This window comes from Onychomys torridus, chromosome 12 (genome assembly GCF_903995425.1).
Source record: "Onychomys torridus chromosome 12, mOncTor1.1, whole genome shotgun sequence".
NCBI classification, from domain to species: domain Eukaryota; kingdom Metazoa; phylum Chordata; class Mammalia; order Rodentia; family Cricetidae; genus Onychomys; species Onychomys torridus.
The window spans coordinates 67,025,321-67,038,765 of NC_050454.1; the positions used below are offsets into that span (position 1 = coordinate 67,025,321).

The window sequence follows — 13,445 nt, forward strand, 5'->3', positions numbered from 1 at the left end:
CAGGCTGTGCAATGTATTCCAGGTTCCCAGCTTTATGAGCTGTCAATGATGCTCGGTGGGCCTTGGTGATGCAGCTGTCTTTGAGTCATTTCTGCTCCTGTAAGTGATCCCTCACCCATATTCCTGTAAGTAACCCAATAAAACTCACTGGTTCACCAAACTGGACTTTGGTGGTATCTGCATTTTGGTTTGTTGTGGAATCCCTATACAAAGTAGGTGTGTGTGTGTGTGTGTGTGTGTGTGTGTGTGTGTGTGTGTGTGTGTTGAGTCTCCCCAGGAAAAGCTTAGTCATACAATAAGAACAGGAAAAGCACCTCACAGGTCACAGACCGTACTTTTGTGCTGAGTACTACATGGATACTTGGGAAAACAACTGGTATTTGAGCAATCCCAGGGACATTTACAGGCTCTTATTCTAGGCTTTGTAGATAGTGTGGTAGTGACTATATCTACCCATCCAGATCTTACTGACTGTGGAGACACCAGGGTGGCTGAATGAAACTCTGCAATTAGGACAAAGTCTCACCAATCCTCACTAATCAATCCATTATGCAAGCAAAACTTTCCCAAAGTGTGATATCTGCCCTCAAACTCTCACCAGATGAACGTCATATAACACTGGTCCAAAAGCACTCAAAGAAGGGCAAGCCACTTGTGAGAACTCTACCTTCTGCTCTTTGCCCGTCTCAAACATCTACTGGAATCAAAGAGCACTACCAGCCCAGCGGAGCAGACAGGCTGGGCCAAGAGCCTGTCTGTCTTCCTTGAAGAGAACTCCACACCTGAAGCTTAGTAGTTACACTGCATCAGCCAGGGCTCAATCCTTGGGCACAGCAGAGAATGGCTACCATGGTACCACAATGTAAATGAATGCTATCCCAGCTCACCATCTCTCCTAACCCCAGTTCAGTCCTTGTAATTCCAGATGCATGAATATGAGCAAATCATACCATGTATTCCCCAGGACATTTTTAGCTGCCAATCTCTCAGAAGATTAAATGGCTTAAGGTTGGGGGAACCTCAAAACCCAATATTCCTTTCTAAATTCCAGGCAATCACCACAGCCCTGAACATTCACTTTCCCACCTCCGCTAAACCATAGGCACGTTTTCCTGGTCTTGGTTAAGTGTATGGTTTTAAGCATGTCGCTTCTGTTCAAAAGGAAATTAGAGAAAGTGAGGAGGAAAAAGAAAAGAGATGAGATGAACTGAAAAATAATAATCATCCCAGGAAGATATAGTAAAAAATTGGAGAGAATACACAATCACTTTACCAGCAATTAACTAGAAAACTAAGATTAAAACAGGAAATTTAAAAGGTGTCGCTGGTGACCTCACTCACTCATAAAGAAGAAGGAATAGATAGGGAGAACATTTTTGTCTTATTCCATTTCAAATTCTGTTTAATCCTATTTCACTGATAGGCAGACAGAGAGAGAAGTGCTGGGCTTCGAAGTATGGCAAGAAAGGACAGGAAACAGGAGACACTCAATAAGCTTCCATTCACAAAGAGCCACGTGTGCCAAATCACATGAGAAGTGTCCTGCCTAGGTATCCTCAGGAAAATCCCACAACCGCAAGTAGTTTGCAAATTTACCTCATCATTGAAAATATGGAAATTCAAAAGTAATTATCCTGAGACCTCACAGTTCACTGGCAGAGCCAGAGTCAAAGCCCTTGGATTGCCACACACTCGGAAAGATCACACTAAACTTTAAAACACTCGGGCTCATGCATTAAATATGAACAGGAATGAAATGTTCCTCCCCAGTCATTACCACAATTTGTCTACTCTTGCACAAGGTAAATGTGTATGCCGAGAGGGTTGAATGCTCCCACACTTCACATTAAATTACCTCAAAGCCTCACGCACACTCTGGCTTGATGCTTCTAAAACAATTTCACTGGGTGTGCCCCAGTGAATCCACAATACCCGCCTTGGAACAACTTGGTCCAATCTGTAGGATGCTCACACACAGAAGGCATGCTTTAATAAACAGAAAAACACACTCAATGTCAAAGATGCAAAGAGAAGTACATAATGTCTTCCTCCTTACAGCTGGAGGACTCAGTTGCTTGTTTTCAAAGGATGTCATAAAACCTTTCTTGACAGCATCCCATAAGGCAGAAGTTTTTAGATGTACACTTGAATGTTTTTAATTCAGGAAGGAGGTGGGCTTTGTGCATCAACTACAAACAACCCAAGTTGTTCTTCCAATAGCAATAAAATTGACAACATGTTAGCAAGACTGATCAGGAAAACATACCCAGCTGGCGGAGTGTGTGTCTTCATGATGTGGCACTTGCCTGGCATGTCATGTATATTTGGCCCAGAAAAACACACACACACACACATACACACACACACACACTCATGCAGGCATGCACAGAAAGAGAGAAAAGGAATAAATAACCAATGCCAAGAATGGAAAAGGAAACATTTTTACATATGCCTCAGTCTTTAAAAACTGAATCTATCTAATATAACTAACTGTACACCAATATACTTCAAACCCTAGAAGAAGTGGAAAACTTCCAACAAAAATTAGTTACAAAACAAAATCTCAGTGGTCCTATCTCTGTGACATATTGAACTCCAAACTTTCAAAGTATATAAAGCAAACAGAGCCAAACCAGGAGGGGAAGAGGGAGCCAAAAGAAAAGCATGGTACAAGAATTGGAGCTAGTGAGAAACTTAGTGGCCCATGGCAGAATCTCTGCCAGCTTCAGGCATCTGTATAACAGTCCCCAGTGACAACTACCCAAGACCCTTTCATCTGTGAGTCACTGCTTCCCCTTTCTCTGAGGGTTCCATAAACTCTATCTATTACTCAGTGTTGCCCTTGCCATCACAAGATCCAGTTCAGCCACCCCTTGTAGAGTGACAACAGGTTCCTCAGGAGTGACAACATCATGCTCAGAGCCACCTACCTATTGGGCTGTTTCTGGAGCCACTACCAGGTGTGACAGCCTGGGCCATACCACCTGATCTCCCTTGGGACAGGTCTAGTTTGGCTTGAAGAGTCATTCCTTCACATATAGGTCTTTCCCTTCAAGGAAGCAGAAGGTTCCCAGCAAGCTAACTGTGCCCCAGCAGCCTGTGCCCTGAGCTGCAATACCTGAGTGGAAGACTGTGAGCCAGCCAAGCCAGCCCACCCAATGCTAGGAAAATGACAAGATCAGCTGAGAACGCCTCCAATTACTCCACTCACTCCAAACTGGGGAAGAGCTTGTTGCAAAATGGATAGTTAGTTGCAAACCCAGAGCCATCCATCTCGACACCTTTTATCCTAAAAGTAATTTCATGAAGGATTAGCTAACAATAAGCATTCAAAATCCTGGCTCCAAGGGCATCACCAAGCTACTGAGCAGACTTGAAATAAGCAAAACAGGTATGTCAGCCTTCAAAACTTCCTTCTAACCACACACCCAGGAAAGCCTGATGAAAACCAGGACATGGGGGTGGGTGGGGTGGGGAGCCAAGTTTATGCTTTGCTAGGATAGTGTCACTTACAAAGGACCCCAACCCCCGGTGCCACCCTCCAGTGAAACTTCCTCTCTTCACCCCACCCAAAATTCACTTAGGCAATGGATCAGAAGATCAGTCAGCTGCGGCAGATAAACTCACATTAAAAAGGAGTTCCAGATAAACAGAGTTCCCCGTGGCAAGGGGCTTTTAGCTCAACTAACCTAAATGAAAAACTAGTAGGAAAACCTGAGACTTCATGCCTCATTCTGAAACTCCCATCCAGGTGCTGGTCCGGAGCCACAGCTTCAGACTATCCGAAAACCAGTCCAGCCTAGAATCCCAAATCTCTCCAAAGGGATTCCCTCCATCCCCCACCCCCCACCCATACACATCTTAGTAATAGCTGGAGGCGCGCAGCAGGGTTGGATCCGAAGCAGGAAGCATCTTTGGCGGGTGTCAAGATCGGTCCCACCGTCTCCAACCCGGTTCCCATACAATGATCCTCGGGAAAGCAAGGGAGAAGAAGTTTCCGAGCCAGAACCCCTTTTCCAGGGGGTCAGAACCCACACAGCAGCCTGCTTCCCACAGCTCAGCGGAGCAGCACAGTGCCCTGTAGCTGAGCATAAACTAAGCAGGGCCAGGGCTCCAGCCCTTCAGGCTCCCCACCTCAGGCCACAGTTAAGGGTTCCGGGGCTCTCACCCATCCTCACCACAGTCTCGCGCCGCAGCTTCCAGCGCCAACAGCGCCTAAGAGATTCACCGGTGGAAAATGGATCGAATTTTCCGAGGCTCACCCATGGCTCAGCGAGGCGCGCGCTCCCGGCTGCCTTTCCATCTCTTAAACTTCCAGTAACTGAAATCAGGAAGCTGTAGCCTTCCCGGCTGCCGGCAAGGGAGTGGGTGTAACTTGTGAAGTTTCGCGCTATGATGAATCTGGTCATTTGGGTGTGTTGGAGAGGGCCTAGAGCAGCTCCTCCTCCTCCTCCTCCTCCTCCTCCTCCTCCTCCTCCTCCTCCTCCTCCTCCTCCCTCTCCGCCCCACGTCTTCAGTTTAATTCTTGCCTAGCTGAGGACTGTGTCTGGCTATCATTCAGTCCAGCACTCTGCTTTCCACATCTTGGGAGCGATTTATTCCTACAGGGTTTTAACTGTTTTACAAAGGAATCTGCACAAGGCATACGTTCCTGTCAGCTTTTGCCTGCACACGGCAAGACCACAGTGTCTCTTAAAGGATCACGACACCCCTTACCTGGTCCCCTCAGAGGCAGAACTATGGACAGCTTGCTGGACTGATATGCAACTCCTAAACATTTGTTTAGATAAACATAGAAAGCAGAAAAGGAAGGAAAAGAAAACCTTTAACCAGCTATCTTTAAAACCAACGGCAGCTGCTCCCATAGTGCAAACTATCCAGAAAGTTCTCCAGAAGTTCTCTCTCACTCGCCCTCTAAACAGCAAACGGCCATATGTTTGATCTCCATGAACAATATTTATAGCAGTTTCTAAAAATTGTAGAGGAAACACACTAACTCTAACTTCACCCACAAAGCACTCCAAAGAGCTTCACCTTGGTTTTGAGACATTACTTTCATTGAGTAAAACTTCTAATGACCAGTGGGATAATAATAATAATAATAATAATAATAATAATAATAATAATGCCTCAGGTGGCCGGTTAGAAAGACTGGAAGCAATTACCAGATAGCAAACCAGAAATCTGAGGTAACAAACCAGACACCACCTCTGAAATGGCCAAAGCAGCCATGGGTGAAATTGATAGAGGAATAATGCATTATCATTTCATAAGGTTATTATTAGCTGAGCCGCAAGTCAAAGACATTGACCCCTTTCCCCCTCTGCAAGGGGCTGTCCTCAAAGATACAGACCACAAAGATACAACAGTCACTAAAGGATCATAATGACTCAAACACCAACCAGAACTACAGGCTGGAAGCCTTATGTAGAAAAAAACAAGAAAGGTAACTTTGGGGGTGGGGAATTGGCTAGCTGGGGAATTAACCATCCTCGGTTGGTAAGGAACTGGTTTACAGTGCCTGCCATGTAGACATAAGAACTGAATGAGACAGCCCACCCCCCAAGGAAAAACTCCAAAACTTCGGGTACACTGGCCTGTGCCTGCAACCCTAGCAGTGTGGAGGCGAGTATAGAAGGGTCCACTAACGTGCTTGGCCAACCAGCAGAGCTGACTCTGGGAGCCCCAAGTTCAGTGAGGAAACCCTTCTTCAAATTTATAGAGAATTATTGAAGAGACATCCAAGGCCAGCTTCTGGCCTCCACACACTAACATACAGATGAAAATGTGTGCGCGCGCGCGCACACACACACACACACACACACACACACACACACAAAATGTAACTTCCAGGAAAATACTGATCAGAGTTATTGTGGTGGAAACCACGACGGTTTTAAACTTGACAAATACATGCCCACATATATAAACATACGCAAGAAGTGCCTGGCTAATCTTTATGATCTTGATAATCTGCACAGAGATTGGCATAAGATACCTTGGAAGAAAACAAACAATAATGTGCCCATGCATAGTTCAGAAGGAGTAAAATCAAGTGTTTACATGTAGCAGGCTCCTAAGCTAGAGATGGCTTTTACCCCAGGGAATACTTGTCAGTATATGTAGACACTTTCCATTTTCACAACTCGGGGAGAGATTCTACAAGGAAGAAATATGGCCTGCTGCCAAACAGCCTACAACACACATAACAAAAAAACGAGCCAGTCCTGGGAGCTCACAGAGCCGTTCTTAAGAAAGCCCAAGACAGAAGTGTCACCATCTACTGTTAGCTAATGTCTCACTCATCCCTGTGGTCTCATCGACATCACAGTCCCCAGGAATAACACTCCCCTTTCCCCACTGATGAGCATTTGATGGCTGAGAACCATCTGCACAGGCTAAGCAGAAGGTGAGAGCCAGGTCAGCAAGGAAGCTTCTAGACCTGGAGCGCAACCTTGGTGTCCACACACTCACACAGCTGATGAGTAACCGAACTGGGGTGAAAGACAATAAAAGGGGGGGGGGGAAGAAGATGACTAAAATCAGGGTACCAGCTTTGGACTGGGAGCTAGCCCAACTGGAAGAGCTGTGCTACACATTGGGACACGTGAAAGCCACAGAGACAGGGGACGATCTCCAGGGGCGCCATCAGTCATTGCAGTGTTGGCAAGCACCAGCCTAAGCCACCAGAACAGGAAGGGTGTTTAATCTTGCTACATTTTATCAGAAGATTGTGACAAATCACTTATAGGTAAAAGAACATGAGCTCTACGTGGAGGAAAGAAAGGTTTCTGGTCTCGTTGTTCTCCAAGAAGTTTCTTCAAGTTTTATTTTACTCCTAAATGACAGTTGTCTGAGTATGTTAGGGACAAAGTGATGTTCCCATGCCTGTGTACACAGCACAATGCTCTTGTCAGGGTGATCCACCACCTCATGCACCGCTCTGATTCTGGTAAACATCCCAATCCCTGTCGTTCAGCTGTTTTGAAGCATACAATGCATCATTGACTGCAGTCTGCTATGCCCTAGATTCTTGAAATTAACTGTAGCCTTGCGTGTACCCTTTGGCAAGGCTCTCCCTCCCCTCCCCCACCTCCTCCAGCCTCTAGGAACCATTATTTCACTATCTGCTGTAGTTTGAATGAGAATTCCCTCCCCCCCCCCCCCCCCGCAGAGCTCCTGCATGTCAATACTTGGCTCCCAGTGGGGGCACTGTTTGGGGAGGTGTACCAGCCTTGCAGGAAGGAGGACATCACAGCTTTGAGACCACATAGCTTCACTCACTTCCGGTCCACTCTCTCTGCCTCTAGCTTTTGGCTAAGGATGCTACCCCTCAGCTTCCTGATCCTATTACCACGCTTCTCCCTACCTCCACCACTCCCCAGCAATGGACTCCTTCCTCTCATAAACTCCCCCTTCCGTTAATTGCTGTGGTCGTATTTTATCACAGCAACAGAAAATTAAGTAATACAGGGAGGGAGGTTATGGAACCTTTGGGAGATGCAGTTGGAGGAAATGTCCCCGGTGGTGGACTTCAAGAGTTCAGAGCCAGGCCCTACTTCCTGTTCCCTTTATTTGCTATGTGTGGACAAAGGTGTGGTCAGCCTGCGGCCTGCTGTCCTGTCTCACCCACCATTCCAGAACCTAACACTCTGGAACCATTAATCAAACAAACAATTTCTCCTGTAAGCTGCTGTTGGTCCTGGGGTTTGTTTCCATTGGCAGTAACGGATACACTATCCTAAAAGTGTGTCATTTACTCCTGGAGCCCATGGGGACTCTCAGTTCTTCTTTCTGAGATGATTTAATTTCTCCCTGGGATGAGGGAAAAGGTGCTGAGGATGATGTTTGTCCGTTGTTCTGCCTAGTACTTCCCAGAAGATGGCTTTACGCTAGACTGAACTGAATCAGCTCCCGTCTCCTTCCCTATTTCTTAGGCCTGCCTAAAAGTGGAGTTCCCTGTGGCTGCTCCTGGAGGCCTCCCCCAAAGACTCCTTCGAGTCCAATCTGAGCCATCCATGAGGTTATAACTAGCACCTAACACCTGCTGTTATCATTTAGTGCCTGGAAATTTTCAAAGACCTAGAAAGAAAGGCCGCTGACACAGGAAAACCCACTAACATCTGAACAGAGATGCCTGTGGCAGAGTGGACCTCAGAAGAATATCATTTCCCACCAAAACGTGTGCTCCGAGAGCAGGAGGGCTGCCCAGAGAGAGACCAGCTGGAGCACCCACCATGCATTAGACCAATGTGTGGCAAGGAAGACACCCAACCCTCTTCAACTTGCCCGCATCTTAAAGTTTAAAACTCATTGGATTTTTTTCTCTCTCTCTTAAAAGGTCTTATTTCATTTAGGAAAAGAAAATATAAATGCAGTTATGAACCTGACCCAAAGCAATGGACTTGTATATGAGAACACAGTAATTCTGAACCAAAGAAATGCATCCAGTAGAGGGAGCATTCACTAGTTCCCAACAGATTCCCAAGATCAGAATCACCTTGGGGATGATAACCTAACCATGTTACAAAAATAATCCCCTATTAATGAAAATGAAAACGCCCTTGTAAGTTTTTTTTTTCCTTTTTTTGAAACATCAGAAACAGTGGTGGCCTTAAAAGGTCTCTGCATTATTATTGATATTGATATTGATATTGATACAAGAACCAGCAAAATAAACATGGTAGAAAACAACATTAAGTACATGGAGAAACATCCAGAAATAGCTAAGCCTCCCTATTTCCAAACTCTGTCTGTTATATTCATATTCCAACATGAATACTTAGCTGGCTGTGGCAATGCATGTATGTAATTCCAGCAATTTAGAGACTAAGGCTGGAGGACTGTGATTTCTAGCCAGCATGAGCTGGATAGCAAGACTTTGTTTCAAAAAACAAAAAACAAAAAAACAAAACAAAAAAAAAAAAAAAGGAAAGGAAAAAAACATGTTAGGTTTATTCACGCTTATTCTTGCCAAAAATTACTCGGCTCCATTTTTAGCTTGCTATTTCACACATTAGGTTTGTAAGAGATGACTTTTAACATCTCATTCCTGTTCAATAACACAGTGCCATTTGCCGGTCACTGTCCTCTGGATTTCCATTTAAGGGTCTTCAGAACCAGCTTGTGCAGGAATCCAGTCAACTTCACCAAAAATATACCAATTAACAAAGGTAAGTCTACAGCCAAGAAGCCGGTACATCGGTGACGTTTACTTCCACCTTGGCCAGCTCAAGGAGAGAGCTGAGGAGGACTCCCAAGTACAGAGTAAGAGGCACTCACACCAACCTACCTACTCATTACCTAGCAACAGCCTATCAGCAGCAAGGATGGGAAGCAGTAACCACCTCCTCAAATTAGGTGATGCCCTGCAAGGGTATTAAGTAACACAGACAAATTATCTGATTGTAAATAAAAGGCCCATTTCCCAGAATGCTTGCAGTTCTAAATACACATCTTGTCAATCCTGTAGAGCCACCATAGGCAGTGAGCCATTCTTGTGGAAAGATGTCCTATGGCTACTTACAGACTGACTGTCAAAACAAATCATTTATATCTAAAACTGGTTGAGGGCTAAATATGAATTCATGTCTCCCACCCTCATGCTTCATCATCTGAGAATCTGCATGGGAACAAGCAATGTCTCAGAGTCCTCAGTGTGGCCCAGAAGAGGCCTTCCTCCTCTGAGAGACAGGCAAGCTTCCTTCACCCTCCCAGGTAGTGTCTCACAGTACAGGTGCTTGTTAAATCTGATGCTGTAGGAGAATATTCACAACCTCACATTAAACCCTGTACAAACCAACTTAGAAATACCTAACGGCATTTTCTCTCTCGATAAAGATGTAGGGCTTTTCTCACAAAATATAACATCATAGAAAAAGAGGCCAAGAAAACACTAATGGCCTTTAATGCCATCTCCAGAGTTTCCTGCTGGGACGGTGTGGGCAGTTCCTTAAAAATCCGAGGCTTCAATTTCCTCAATGATCAAATCACACTGTCCAATTTATTCTTTCCCACATCCCTAGTTCTATCTTCCAATTATTTTTTTTTTTTTTTTATGATTTGAAAACTCCAATTTCTGTCACTATCTCAATTTAGATTTCCTCACATGAAAACAACTTTTAACACACCAAAATAAAGAGTTTCAGGCTCACCAGTGGCCCACAAACTGAAGCCAGGTCTGTAACATGAGGGGAGATGGGGCAAAGATGGGGGAAAGTACCCAGGAGCCTTTAGCACCAACCATAATAAAACATATGGGGCCAGGTGCTGTCCTGCCCACGTGCAAGCAGTGGGCCTGTGCATTCCAAGGATGCTCTGCGCCTTTCACAAGAGGTACACGTGGCTTGTGGGGGCAGAGCATCTGGGCTTTCCCGGGTGTGGGATCTTTCAGACGCCCCTCTGCTCTGCAGCAATAAGCAGTAATCGTTGTCATTGGCACTTGGAGTGAAATAACACAGAATAACTGAAGAAAGACCATAAGGACTCAGGGAGTGGCGGAGTTTCCCATCCTCAGCACAGACTCTTGTGTTGTGAAACAGTCCTTTACACTGTGTGAAGATGTGTTACTGTGATTGGTTTCTACTGGCCATTGGTCCCTACTTGGTAGAACTTCTCTGGGAAGGGTTAGAAGGCGTGGCCTTGTCCGTGGAGGGGTGTCCCTGAGGAATGAGCGGGCTCTGAAGTTTCAAAAAGCCCACGCCAGGCCCAGTCCCATGTTCTCTGCCTCCAACTTTCAAATAAGGTGTAGTAGGCTCTCAGCTACTGCTCTAAGGCCTTGCCTGTTGGCCTGCTGCCATAGTTATGATGACGTCTCTTCATGACGTCTCCTCACGGCAGCAGAACATAGCTGAGACAAGCAGTAATGGCGGCACAATATTAAATACGCAGCCCATGGCACTGAATTATATATTATATATTTAAAATATTATCAATAACAACAGTGGTAACTGTGTTGAACAGATTTAAGATTTCCATAATTTATAAAAAGTAAAAAAACAGTTCAGGTATTTTTCAAGCACTGCTGACTGTGGAGAGCGAGGATTGGGACTCTGCAGACTGTAGCCCAGCCTTACCCCCTCCCTGATCTTCCTGTCACGCCACCTTAGCCTCACCTCACACCCAGAAGACTGACTGTCTCTTACTGTAAGAGATGAAGTGAGAGTGTCTCAACTATCAAATGAAATCTTTCAAAACTATGAAGAGGCAAAGAGGCACGCCCTTTGGCAGTATGCCAGGTGTGGCCATCACAGCTGAACAGGGCATAAATCATGGGGCCCTTGTGACCAACAACCCACATGAAGCCCAAATTTCAAGAAGATCGAGAAACCAGAATGGGCTGAACATGAAGGACCAAAGTGAGGGGAAAGCATTAAGCCTAAATTATCAGCTAGAAACACTGTATGAGACATGCTCAGACCACACTCAGGTCCCTCCTAACAAGCTGTGACCAGAGAGGCAAAGACACAGAGGAGGTTCCAGGCAGTGTAAGTGAGAGCTCTGGACAGAGTGGGCATCTCACCTGTAAAATGGCGTCATAACACTATTTCCCTCTGAGTTGGTGTGAGGACAGTGTCTATGACAATGACTCGTCTCGACCACTTCTAGATTACTACAAGAGAGACTGTTCACCCATCTCTGTACCTGGTCCTCTGACAATTCAGCATGGACTACTGGTGACCAGATCCATTTTACAGACAGAGATCAAAACCCAGAAAGGCTCAGTGAACTGTCCAATCCCACTCAAAAGAAGGGGTTGGTTCTAAAATCCTAATCCAGCCTTGGTGAAGCCAGAACCCAGATCTCCCTACCCCCACCCCTACCCCAGCATGTGAACAACTACTCATCCCGCCCTCATGGACCTTGGCATCCTCACAGCCCATGTGTTTGCTTCTCCATCATCATCATCATCATCATCATCATCTTTTGGACCATTATCCTCAGATTCTATGTTCACAAGTCAGAGCACTTAGTGACTCCCCAAGCCGGTACTTCCTTGCATGTACCCCATCCACCTCTCAAGGCCAGATGCAGCCCATGAGAAACATATGCCAGCTTTGGTCACAAAGCTCCATGAAGTTAATAATTGGCATGTCTGACAGAGATGAGTGGAGAAGATATAGAACCTGAACAAATCAAATTGGGTAATAAGCAAAGAATATGAGTAATCCATGGGTAGGAAGTGTATAAATGTGTTCACTGAGCCCGTTCACCAAAGCAAGGTCTGCAGAGGGCCAGTTCACAGTCTGGGCTGTGACAATGAATCATTAGGTGGCTATTTTATACTGACCTATTTGCAGCACCTGCCTCAAGTGCTAATGCTGTATTTCTTAGACACAATAAGCAGAATTGGGCTCTCCATTCAGTTCTCTCACACTCTCCCAAGCTTCCCAGTGAAACAAGGCTGTGACCCCCACACAGGGGCTGAGGTTGTACCATTCCTGGTGTAGGTCCTAGGAGTTACCCATGCCAACTGCTCTGGCACAAACCCTTCTAGAAGGTTAACAAACATTTTCCCACATCAGCTGGACCACCAAAGCCCAGCCTCCATTCCCCAGTGCCTGGTCACTAAGAGGAGGGACTCCTCACTAAATGACCCCAGTGCTAAGGATTGTCAATACCTGAATCTTACTTTCTCAGCTGCCACACATCCACACACCTTGCTGAGGCTTGGGCTCATGATTCAGACTCCTCACCCCTCTCAAAGCCGGGCACCTGGGAACTTCTTTTCTTTTTCTGGCCACAGATGAATTTAGCCCATTAAAGAACAGCTGTAATCCTTACATGTGTATCTTTCCACTGGCAAAAATGAGTCAGGTCAGCAGCTCTGAGGTCAGCAGCCTCCTCTAGAAACACTCACCAGCCACTGTTCCCTCAAACCCCACCTCCCCACCCCACCTCCAACAAAATCACAGGTAGCTGTTCACACTGCCCATTTCTAGTTTGGTAGACACAGACTAGCATACACTCAAAAACCTACTGACTCATGCTGTTGTGATGACCAAAAACAGTATTCTTGGCCATTAGCATTAATGTGGGGTTCTGTTTTCATAAGGACATGCCACCAACTAGATCAGGCACCCATGGAAACTTCTACTTGCCTGTATATACATCTGACATTAAACTTGAGATCTTTGCCTAAAGACAATTCCACTAACACACTATAAACATTTTACAGTTTTGCTGTGTCTGTTTATTGAGCCTGCCCCTCCCCAACAAGAATGAAAGTTCTACAAAGATAGCTACCAGACACTCTTGCTCACAGTCTTGTCTCTGATGCCTAGAGACGTGCTTGCTACATGACAGACCCTTGGTCCATCTGATCCACTACCACCTGACGGCCACTCCACATCAGAAGCACAACCCAAAACACAAGCCTGAAGTCTTTCCTGTAACCGCAGAAGCAACTTCTGAAGTAGGAACATCAAGTATAGGAACAGGGAATA

At 45.6% G+C, this 13,445-nt stretch overlaps 1 protein-coding gene across 9 annotated transcripts in view; it reads right to left on the reverse strand.

Annotated features, from left to right (window-relative positions):
• Tiam1 (TIAM Rac1 associated GEF 1) overlaps positions 1 to 13,445 on the reverse strand; it is a 374,882-nt gene that overhangs the window by 184,130 nt on the left and 177,307 nt on the right. Inside the window, exon 1 of one of the 9 annotated variants that reach the window (XM_036203281.1) lies at positions 4,263 to 4,413. The exons of 7 other annotated variants lie outside the window; for them this stretch is intronic. The gene's annotated coding sequence lies outside the window, so the exon portion shown is untranslated. Of the gene's footprint in view, positions 1 to 4,178; positions 4,237 to 4,262; positions 4,414 to 13,445 lie in introns of those variants that run through there. One more of the 9 variants, XM_036203279.1, reaches the window with a different exon arrangement.